Genomic DNA, 10,616 nt, shown 5'->3' with positions numbered 1-10,616 from the left:
AAAGTGCCCGGGTGGGCGAAAAAGACCTGGTCTGTAACTGGGCCACCGTATGTAGGACCCATGTGGTATAACTTACATTGGTCCCACATGAGGAGCCCTCATGGGCTAACCATATAGGCCTGATAAAGAGCCCGGGTGGGCAAAGAAGACCTGGTCTGCAACTGGGATACTGTATGTGGGACCCATATGGTTTGGCCCACATGAGTCCCACGTGTGGAGCCCTCATGGGCTAACCATATAGGCCTGATAAAGGATCTAGGTGGGTGAAGAAGAACTGGTCTGTAACTGGGACACTGTATGTAGAACCAATGTGGTATAACTTACATGGGTTCAACATGAGGAGCCCTCATGGGCTAACCATATAGGCTCAATAAAGGATCTAGGTGGGCGAAGAAGACCTGGTCTGTAACTGGGCCACTGTATGTAGGAACCATGTGGTATAACTTACATTGGTCCCACATGAGGAGCCTTCATGGGCTAATCATATAGGCCTGATAAAGAGCCCGGGTGGGCAAAGAAGACCTGATCTGTAACTGGGACACTGTATGTGGGACCCATATGGTTTGGCCCACATGAGTCCCACGTATGGAGCCCTCATGGGCTAACCATATAGGCCTGATAAAGGATCTAGGTGGGTGAAGAAGAACTGGTCTGTAACTGGGACACTGTATGTGGGACCCATGTGGTATAACTTACATGGGTCCCAAATGAGGAGCCCTCATGGGCTAACCAAATAGGCTCAATAAAGGATCTAGGTGGGTGAAGAAGACCTGGTCTGTAACTGGGCTACTGTATGTAGGACCCATGTGGTATGACTTACATGGGTTCAACATGAGGAGCCCTCATGGGCTAACCAAATAGGCTCAATAAAGGATCTAGGTAGGTGAAGAAGACCTGGTCTGTAACTGGGCCACTGTATGTAGGACCCACATGGTTTGCTATAAATGAGTACCACATTAAGAGTGCTAATGGGTTAACCATATAGGCAGGTATTTTAAAAGGTTATTTTTGTATTCTGTTACTAGACATATGCTTAAAATCCAAGAAGATGAGTAAAATGACAGAACCCCTGAAGACTCTTTCCAAATTGAATATGAATCACAGCTTTTCTAATTCTGATCAGTCCGGCTGTTAACATTGGCTAAATTGATGAACCACAAATAGACGTACATTTTAATATTTTACCATGTTTTACCCAGAGCAACCTGCATTTGCAATATTGGACAATTATGACATTTATTTTTTACTGTCCAGAGTTTTGGTAGTTTGTGCTGAGATTTTGAGGATGGAGCAAGTAGCAATTAGATACAAGTAGGGTGACCACTTGTCCCACTTTTGGCACCATACAGCCATCTAGTCTTCTGTCTGGCATTCCTATTTATTAAAAATATTTACTTTTTTCAATGGTGCTCAGTGGATCCAACACAGATTCAAGTTTTTAACAACACAGTTTAAAATGAAGTGGTAACTTTGTTTGAACATAACTGTCATGACTTGTCAAAGCTAGACAGACCCAGACGCTGAAACCCAGAAGAAAGACAGGAGGTGAGTGAAGGTAAATAATAGATTTAATTTTTCCAGCGGATGAATTTGTCCTGTTGTGGCGGGGAATGGCAGGAACGGCAACTCCAGATGAGAGGGTGGATCTTGACGTGGCTGGAGGTTCGACTGTGGCCCGTGGCGTGGCTGGAGGTTCGGCTGAGGCCAGAGCTGAGGCCTGATGTATGGAGCGTTGAGAGGAGGTAGGTAACTCCGGGGATAAGTCCGCTTGGGCTGAAGCTGAAGCTGGCGTCCACTCGTGGGATATGTAGGTCCATCAGGGGCAACGAACTAGCGTTGAATTCTGGTCCTGGCGCTCCTTAAGTAGGTCTGGCAGGTTGATGAGATGAGTGAACGCAGCTGGGACGAATCAGTGGCCAAGCAGAGAGGGGAGGGGGAAGATAGCTGACAGAGGCACCATGACAATAACACATTTGTTGTGTTGCTGTCCTATTCAGTACAAGCCTGGCTTCAAGGTTCAAGATTTTTTTATTGGCCATGTATGCATGTGTAGTCAATACTTAGGGGTGCAAAGGTCTCAAGGTAAAGTTTTGAAAAAGAAGAATCATTGTAAAAGTTTAAACAATAAGATCAAAGAAATGTTCAATCTGGTAAATGTACATAAGCATACAAGAGAGCTAGAGAGTGCAAGAACAAAAGAATAGAGGGAGATATACACTAATTTGGAGCACATTTTTTAATTACAGCAGTCCAGTGTAGGTACCAAAACTATTCGGCCTGCAATTACCTTTTGGGATCCTTTCAACTGAGGTTAACGTCACACTACGGTAACCCCACTTGGACAAACTACGTTGCGTCAAGATCTGCTCAAGCTCTATAATATTCATTTTATGTTTCCTTTTGTAACCTAAAGTTATTTTCCTTCATAAGTTGTGTGTGACATTATTCTTTGTAATGTTTAAAGAGAGGTTTTGACACAACCCACTTTGTAAAAAGATCTGTGGCTGTTAGAATGAACCTGCTGCTGCACAAATAGAACCGTGTCTCTGAGCAGAGCAGCTGGAGTCTCATAACTTTGTTTTTGCAGGCAGGGAAGGTGCAAGTTTAAAAGATAATGTTGCTCTGTCAGATCTCTGTATGTTCACAGGGCCCCTCATAATATCTTCTTCTATGGTAGTATGGGGCGGCCGTGGTGCAGCGGTAGGTTGGTTGACCTCTGATCGGAAGATATCAGATTCTGCCTTGCCCCGCTCATGTGTCGAAGTGTCCTTGGGCAAGACACTGAACCCCACCGTAACTCTGTTTTTTAAGGTTGACCCCAGTGTTCGGCAGCGGAGCCACCACCAGTCTGTGAATGTGTGTGTGAAAGGGTGAATGGAACTGTGACTGTAAAGCACTTTGGGCCTTCAAGGAAGGTAGAAAAGCTCTGTATCCGTGTATGACATTTACCATTTACCAGTATTGTAATTTGTCCTATCACATTCTGACACGTCACCGGACCAACGGACAGCCCATCAAAAAAATGTGACGTCAGTATTAGTCCCAGGACCCTGAAGGACCTCAAACGGTAATTGCAGGCTGAATAGTTTTGGTACCTACACCTACCATACCCTACCTTAAATTCTAAAACACAGAAAACTAATGCTATATACAGTATGTTTTGTGAAACATAGCAGTTTTTAACCTTTTTTAATCCACCCAGTTTTAGTGCATACAAAATGAACCAAGACTTTTATTCCCTGTAACTTGCAATCAACAAACAATACAGATTTAATCTCAGGGCCCTGCAGAAGGGCACTTGCAACTCATCAGTGGGCTCAGGCCAGCGGAATAAGAATTGCAGGCAATTAGAGATTACAAGACATTAGACATTTATTTGGATGGTGGTCTTTGGTTGCATTTCAATTATTAATTTTTGACATTAGTTTAACTGTGGCTGGCTAGCTGTGGAAAAGGTGAATGTGTCATGATGCTGTCCTCTGCGCTGTGTCTCATGCTTTGCAGAGTTTCCGTCTTAACAGAGTGAGCTGGGTCTGGTGAATATCTAATAATTCCCTTAGTTCATCTAATTTAGTGCATGCAATTTTAATTAATTTCTTTGGAATTATGTTTGAAAGTGTTTAAATGTGAAATTGGTTGGAACACAGCAGAATATTCCCCTTTGTAGTAACACCTTTGCACTAATATGGGGCAGCCGTGGTGCAGCGGTAGGGCGGTTGACCCATGATCGTAAGATTGCAGGTATGATTCCCGCCTTGCACACCCATGTGTCGCAGTGTCCTTAGGCAAGACACTGAACCCCAACTTGCCTCTGGTGGGAGGCTGGCACCATTGTTCGGCAGCAGAGCTGCCATTAGTGTGTGTAAGTGTGTGTGCATGGGTGAATGATCTGGACTGTGACTGTAAAGCGTAAAGCGCCTATTTTGACTGGTGAAAAGTAAAAAAAAAAATAGTATGGACGTTTTAATTTTTTTCTCGAAGGGGCAAGCAGGGTGGTTTAAGGAGTTCAAAGTGGTAAGCAGGCGTTGCTGATTGGACGGTTGCTGCGTTTTGAATTTCCCGCTCATTTCCTGATACGGCTTCGGTCAGTCGTCCTGTTCCGTCAACTCAAGGAGATTCTGCACTTCTGTCGCACCATTCATCCAGGCCATTTATTGATATCAAGGTAAGATACCTTTCTGGTTTTGTGTTTCGCTTACAGCTCTAACTGGCAATGATAAATGTGGTTCATAAAAGCATGCGCAGCTCGGGAGTGTTGTTCTGTCCTGCAGTTGAATCCATCCACGTTACAGCGGCTTTTGCATTTGAAAGAAGCCGGTGTCACAAATGGGCAGACGACTAGTTTCCACGTGCAGCAGGTTTATTTGCAGACATGATGACAAGTAGTGGTGGGTCGCGTCACCGATCATCCAGCCAGTGTGTGTCGGCGTTTCACCGAGGCATCAAACTAGGAAGCGCATCCTAGTAACAGAGTTGTCAGTTGCCAGATTCGGCGGGTTTCCGTCCAGTTTAGTGGTTTTGATTTGGATCTTGCGGGGATAACTTGTTTTGGTCAGATGTAATTTGGCCAGGTTTTGTGTGAAATGTTTTTTAGTTCGTTTTATTATGAGTCTGAATGATCTTATTTTGAAAAATGACCGGAATTTCTCGGTAAAATGAATGAATACTAATCAGTCCAGCGGCGAGTTTAGATCCATAAAATGCAAAATCTTTTTCGTTTTTGCTTTTTAGTGTATTATAATGTTTATTCCTCACAAAAAGACACCCAAGCGGTATTTCGATCCATTCAAGCATTTGAGTATTCCTCTAAACTCGAGCGGGTTCTCATGAGGTGACGTGACGAACACATTGAGAACGGTCCCGTTCATGAAGAGTCTGCGCTGCCGGCCCCGCCCACAGACACACACCCACTTTCTCCGATGAGCAAGAATGTTTGTCAAAAGCGCTTTATTTTTATATGCACAATATGCACATCCATCTTTGCAGAATTTGAATGTGTTTTTGTTTTCCTGGGAGAAACGCAGACACGCTGCTGAGGCCGGCTCCGTCTGCCGAGATTGACGTCACACACAGAGCGAAAGCCGGTGACTCAGAGGATGAGTCCTGTTATTTCCAGTTTGGAAAGAAACTCCGGATAATAACCGATATTTAAATTAAAAAATCCTTTTGTGTGTGGGCCAAAGGTAATACTATCATATATATGGATGTTGCTTACTATTAAGGGATTAAAAATAACAGGGTATAGGCCCCTTTATTGAGTTTCTGGAAGTATTTAATAGTTTTAATTATGCTTTTTATATATATATATCATCCTAGAGTTACTTGAATACTTGCTTAAGGGAATGGTTATTTCAGAGTTTAGTTATTTTGTCCCTTGTGTCGGTCAGGTCACCTGCAGCTTCACTCAAGTTGTCGTGACAGACTCGCCGATGTAGATTTCATGTCAGCAGTTGTAAGTTTATTCTTAAAGTAACATTTTATTATTTATATATGTAATTAAGCTGTTAACGTTTAACTATATCTTTCTATCTTGTGATATTTTCTCTATTTAAAAAGGTTGCTGTGGTTGGAGTAATTGGGGACTCTTGGACGATGCAACCAGAAGAATGATGGGCTTCCTCATGTCCAATGAGTTGGCTCTGCAATATAACCTGTTTGGATGTCATGGAGAGAATAAGTTCTGCTAGCTGTGTCTTTTTGATGTCTTCTATGGTAATTGGATTTGAATTTATTAATCTATATTCATCACTGACAAATGATTTAGTAAGTTTAATCCCAGGCTAAAATGAATACTTTGTTTTTTGTGATTTCTTTTTAGGGGCAGTGAAGAAAAATGCCGGCACCCAACCAGTCCCACTAAAGGAAGTGGAGAAGGGCCTTTCCAAATGGTTTGTTGGAGCTCGTGACAGGGGAGGAAACCGAGCTATAAGGACTCAAAGAGAGCTTGAATAACAAGCCGATGGAGCTTGTTCTCAGGAACCGTCAAGGATGCCATGAGTATTTTGTTTTACTGGATTTATTTATTTTTTTCGTCACATAATTGGCACACATTAAGGTTGTTGAAATTGTACTGTACCAAGTGAAGTTGTTCTTTATTTTATTAAGTAACTGTAGTATGTTAGATCCTGTGTGTTATCTGTTAAACCTTTGGGTGACCTTGCCATGGTCTTGTATATCGTTTTCATAATGCAGGATCAGGATAATTTATTTTCTTTTATTAAATTGAAGCATTTTAAAAAGCATTTTGTTGATGTCATTTGGAAAATTATGTTGTGAAACAGTGGGATTTTACAGAATCTTTTCATTTGGGTTTTAGGAAAGCTAGATGGAAAAGAAGACCCTATAATGGTTCACTGGTATATAGCACTGTAGGGAAACACAGCTGGGACCTCCATGGCAACACTGCACAAACCCACTCATGGCCCACATGGTGGCTTATTTAGGTCCCACATTAACCCAATATGCAATACTAATTGATGCATAAGTGGGGTCAAAATGGGTCATGGATGATTACCTGATTGGGCCCATCTTTGCCCTGTTTCAGTCATAATTCCAGCCCACAGAAGAAGAACTACGAGTTATGGTTAACTATGAGTATGGTTCTAATGCTACTTACCCACTTGGGGCCTACAGGAAACCCACTGACCACCCACTTCAAACCCATGTGGGCAAACACAGTTGGGGCCACCATGGAAACTGCGGACAAACCCACTTATAGCCCACATTATAGCCCATTTAGGTCCCACATAAAACCCATATGCAATACTGATAGACATATTAGTGGGGCAAAAATGGGTCTTGGGTACTTTTCCTAGTTGGGACCCATATGGGTCCTGTTTTAATCCCACTTCTAACCCACATGGGTGAAAATATGGGCCCAATGTCAGTTTTAATGCTACTTACCCACTTGTGACCTACAGGAAACACACTCAGCCCCCACTTCAAGCCTATGTGGGCATACACAGTTGGGGCCACCTCGGAAACTGCGGACAAACCCACTCATAGCCCACATTATAGCCCATTTAGGTCCCACATAAAACCCATATAAGATACTGATAGACACATTAGTGGGGCCAAAGTGGGTCTTGGGTAGTTTACCCAGTTGGGACCCATATAGGCCCTGTTTCAATTCTACTTCCAGCCCACATGGGCAAAAATATGGGCCCTACATGGGTTCTAATATTATTTACCAACTTGGGGCATATATGACACCCACTCAGCACCCACTTCAAGCCTATGTGGGCATACACAGTTGGGGCCACCACGGAAACTGCGGACAAACCCACTTATAGCCCACATTATAGCCCATTTAGGTCCCACATAAAACCCATATAAGATACTGATAGACACATTAGTGGGGCCAAAGTGGGTCTTGGGTAGTTTACCCAGTTTGGACCCACATGGGCCCTGTTTCAATCCTACTTCCAGTCCACATGGGCAAAAATATGGGCCCTACATGGGTTCTAATATTATTTACCAACCTCGGGCCTATCTGACACCCACTCAGCACCCACTTCAAGCCTATGTGGGCATACACAGTTGGGGCCACCACGGAAACTGCGGACAAACCCACTTATAGCCCACATTATAGCCATTTAGGTCCCACATAAAACCAATATAAGATACAGATAGACACATTAGTGGGGCCAAAGTGGGTCTTGGGTAGTTTACCCAGTTGGGACCCACATGGGCCCTGTTTCAATCCCACTTCCAGCCCACATGGGCAAAAATATGGGCCCTACATGGGTTCTAATATTATTTACCAACCTCGGGCCTATCTGACACCCACTCAGCACCCACTTCAAGCCTATGTGGGCATACACAGTTGGGGCCATCACGGAAACTGCGGACAAAACCATTCGGGGCCCACATTTTCTGCCCATTTTTAAACCATATGGGGCCCACTTGGCTTTGCTGGCTGGGCAGCTGAGTACATTCAACCTTCTGGTGAAATTGTTTTGGCGCATGCAACAAGATAGCGAAGATTATCAGATAACAGCTCACTTGTGCAAATATGATGTCTGAAAGATTGTGCAAAATGGTGGCCATAAAAGCCGAAAGAGGTACTCGAATGTGACGGAAGATGAGCTCTTTTCTGTGAAAGACAAGGTGAGGGTAAGCTTTGGGTCTAGAAACAGGGTGTTTGTTGAGTGTGTCTATGGGATTTTCATGATTTGCAGCGTGGGTTGGCTAATTGCTCATTTTAGCAATGTGGAGGTGACCAAAAGCCGAGCTAGCTAGGAGTCGAACCTAGAATCGTCTGATCCGTAGTCAGATGCGTTATCCATTGCGCCACTAGCCCCATGCGTTTGTATTCACGTGGCCCGCAGAGCGCAAAGATCCTCTTTTGCTTTTTCAGCCAATGAAAGGCAAAGGTCCATTTGCCAAAGAAAAAAGACAGTCAGCCCACCTTAAGTGAAAGCTCTTCCTTCGAGCCGGAATTGAACCAGCGACTTAAGGATACCTGTCCCGCTTCATCTACAGTCCTCCGCTCTACCATCTGAGCTATCGAAGGGAATGGAGCAGCAGTTTTCCAGGCCTCTTTATGGATATACCATGTCCCACAGAATCCTTGAAAGGGACCCATTGTGACTCAGGCCTTCTGCTAACAGGGGATGCTAGTGCGACACTGAACCATCAAAGGTTGATGGCGAGTGAAATATCTTGTCTTGAGCAAGCATCTGTGACTTGGTGTACCTTGATAACATCACTCCCTATATGCAGTTTAGCTAATTTGGTTCTTAGTTCTTGCTAGTCATTGATGTTTTTCCCCTATCCCAAGGTTCTGCTAAAGAGAGGTGTAAGCCTCTGTCTCCTTCATCCAATGCAGCTTGCTGAGGAATTCTGTGTCCATACAAACATTTTTCAATGATCTTTTTGCAAAGAATTGGCATGTTTCATAATGATTGCTGAACATTGACAGGCACGTTAAGAACTACTCATTTAAGGATCATCAAACACCTTTAGTGATTCTTAGCAACCAATTCCTGGTGGAGTAACTGAAGCTTATTGGGGGGGGGGGGGGGGGGCTTGGAGGATGACCAGAGCACCATTTTACTTGTGCAATGGCACAACAAACAAATAGCTTAACTGAAATCATAATGACAGCTTCAGTCAAGTCATCGCCCGACGTGGGGCTCGAACCCACGACCCTGAGATTAAGAGTCTCATGCTCTACCGACTGAGCTAGCCAGGCATGAAAGTCTTTCAGAGCCCTTGAAGAAAAAAAAACAAGGTACTAATCCAATGAGATGTGAACGACACATCTATTGCGTTTACAGCTGAGTACATTCAACCTTCTGGTGAAATTGTTTTGGCGCATGCAACAAGATAGCGAAGATTATCAGATAACAGCTCACTTGTGCAAATATGATGTCTGAAAGATTGTGCAAAATGGTGGCCATAAAAGCCGAAAGAGGCACTCGAATGTGACGGAAGATGAGATGTTTTCTGTGAAAGACAAGGTGAGGGTGAGCTTTGGGTCTAGAAACAGGGTGATTGTTGAGTGTGTCTTATGGGATTTTCATGATTTGCAGTGTGGGTTGGCTAATTGCTCATTTTAGCAATGTGGAAGTGACCAAAAGCCGAGCTAGCTAGGAGTCGAACCTAGAATCTTCTGATCCGTAGTCAGATGCGTTATCCATTGCGCCACTAGCCCCATGCGTTTGTATTCACGTGGCCCGCAGAGCGCAAAGATCCTCTTTTGCTTTTTCAGCCAATGAAAGGCAAAGGTCCATTTGCCAAAGAAAAAAGACAGTCAGCCCACCTTAAGTGAAAGCTCTTCCTTCGAGCCGGAATTGAACCAGCGACCTAAGGATACCTGTCCCGCTTCATCTACAGTCCTCCGCTCTACCATCTGAGCTATCGAAGGGAATGGAGCAGTAGTTTTCCAGGCCTCTTTATGGATATACCATGTCCCACAGACTCCTTGAAAGGGACCCATTGTGACTCAGGCCTTCTGCTAACAGGGGATGCTAGTGCGACACTGAACCATCAAAGGCAAGATTTGGTGAAATGTCTTGTCTTGAGCAAGCATCTGTGACTTGGTGTACCTTGATAACATCACTCCCTATATGCAGTTTAGCTAATTTGGTTCTTAGTTCTTGCTAGTCATTGATGTTTTTCCCCTATCCCAAGGTTCTGCTAAAGAGAGGTGTAAGCCTCTGTCTCCTTCATCCAATGCAGCTTGCTGAGGAATTCTGTGTCCATACAAACATTTTTCAATGATCTTTTTGCAAAGAATTGGCATGTTTCATAATGATTGCTGAACATTGACAGGCACGTTAAGAACTACTCATTTAAGGATCATCAAACACCTTTAGTGATTCTTAGCAACCAATTCCTGGTGGAGTAACTGAAGCTTATTGGGGGGGGGGGGCTTGGAAGATGACCAGAGCACCATTTTACTTGTGCAATGGCACAACAAACAAATAGCTTAACTGAAATCATACTGACAGCTTCAGTCAAGTCATCGCCCGACGTGGGGCTCGAACCCACGACCCTGAGATTAAGAGTCTCATGCTCTACCGACTGAGCTAGCCAGGCATGAAAGTCTTTCAGAGCCCTTGAAGAAAAAAAAACAAGGTACTAATCCAATGAGATGTGAACGACACATC

At 43.9% G+C, this 10,616-nt stretch overlaps 1 long non-coding RNA gene and 5 other non-coding genes across 6 annotated transcripts; 1 reads left to right on the top strand and 5 right to left on the bottom strand.

Moving 5' to 3' along the window:
• Nucleotides 1–3,977: 3,977 nt before the first annotated feature.
• Nucleotides 3,978–6,242, top strand: LOC111948864 (uncharacterized). Its single transcript, XR_013656573.1, has 4 exons — nucleotides 3,978–4,165; nucleotides 5,388–5,452; nucleotides 5,557–5,712; nucleotides 5,819–6,242. It is a non-coding gene; the product is annotated as an uncharacterized LOC111948864 (long non-coding RNA).
• Nucleotides 6,243–8,229: 1,987 nt separating this feature from the next.
• trnar-acg (transfer RNA arginine (anticodon ACG)) lies at nucleotides 8,230–8,302 on the bottom strand. The gene has a single exon. It is a non-coding gene; the product is annotated as a tRNA-Arg (tRNA).
• An 821-nt stretch (nucleotides 8,303–9,123) lies between these two features.
• On the bottom strand, nucleotides 9,124–9,196 carry trnak-cuu (transfer RNA lysine (anticodon CUU)). The gene has a single exon. It is a non-coding gene; the product is annotated as a tRNA-Lys (tRNA).
• A 389-nt stretch (nucleotides 9,197–9,585) lies between these two features.
• On the bottom strand, nucleotides 9,586–9,658 carry trnar-acg (transfer RNA arginine (anticodon ACG)). Its single transcript has one exon. It is a non-coding gene; the product is annotated as a tRNA-Arg (tRNA).
• A 124-nt stretch (nucleotides 9,659–9,782) lies between these two features.
• trnay-gua (transfer RNA tyrosine (anticodon GUA)) lies at nucleotides 9,783–9,871 on the bottom strand. The gene is given in 2 exon segments: nucleotides 9,783–9,818; nucleotides 9,835–9,871. It is a non-coding gene; the product is annotated as a tRNA-Tyr (tRNA).
• A 601-nt stretch (nucleotides 9,872–10,472) lies between these two features.
• trnak-cuu (transfer RNA lysine (anticodon CUU)) lies at nucleotides 10,473–10,545 on the bottom strand. Its single transcript has one exon. It is a non-coding gene; the product is annotated as a tRNA-Lys (tRNA).
• Between the last annotated feature and the right edge of the window lie 71 nt (nucleotides 10,546–10,616).

This window comes from Oryzias latipes, chromosome 6 (assembly GCF_053564925.1).
Source record: "Oryzias latipes strain Hd-rR chromosome 6, Olatipes_Hd-rR_3.1".
NCBI classification, from domain to species: Eukaryota; Metazoa; Chordata; class Actinopteri; order Beloniformes; family Adrianichthyidae; genus Oryzias; species Oryzias latipes.
Note: the sequence above shows the minus strand (reverse complement) of the source record. Positions and strands in the feature narration are given on the sequence as shown.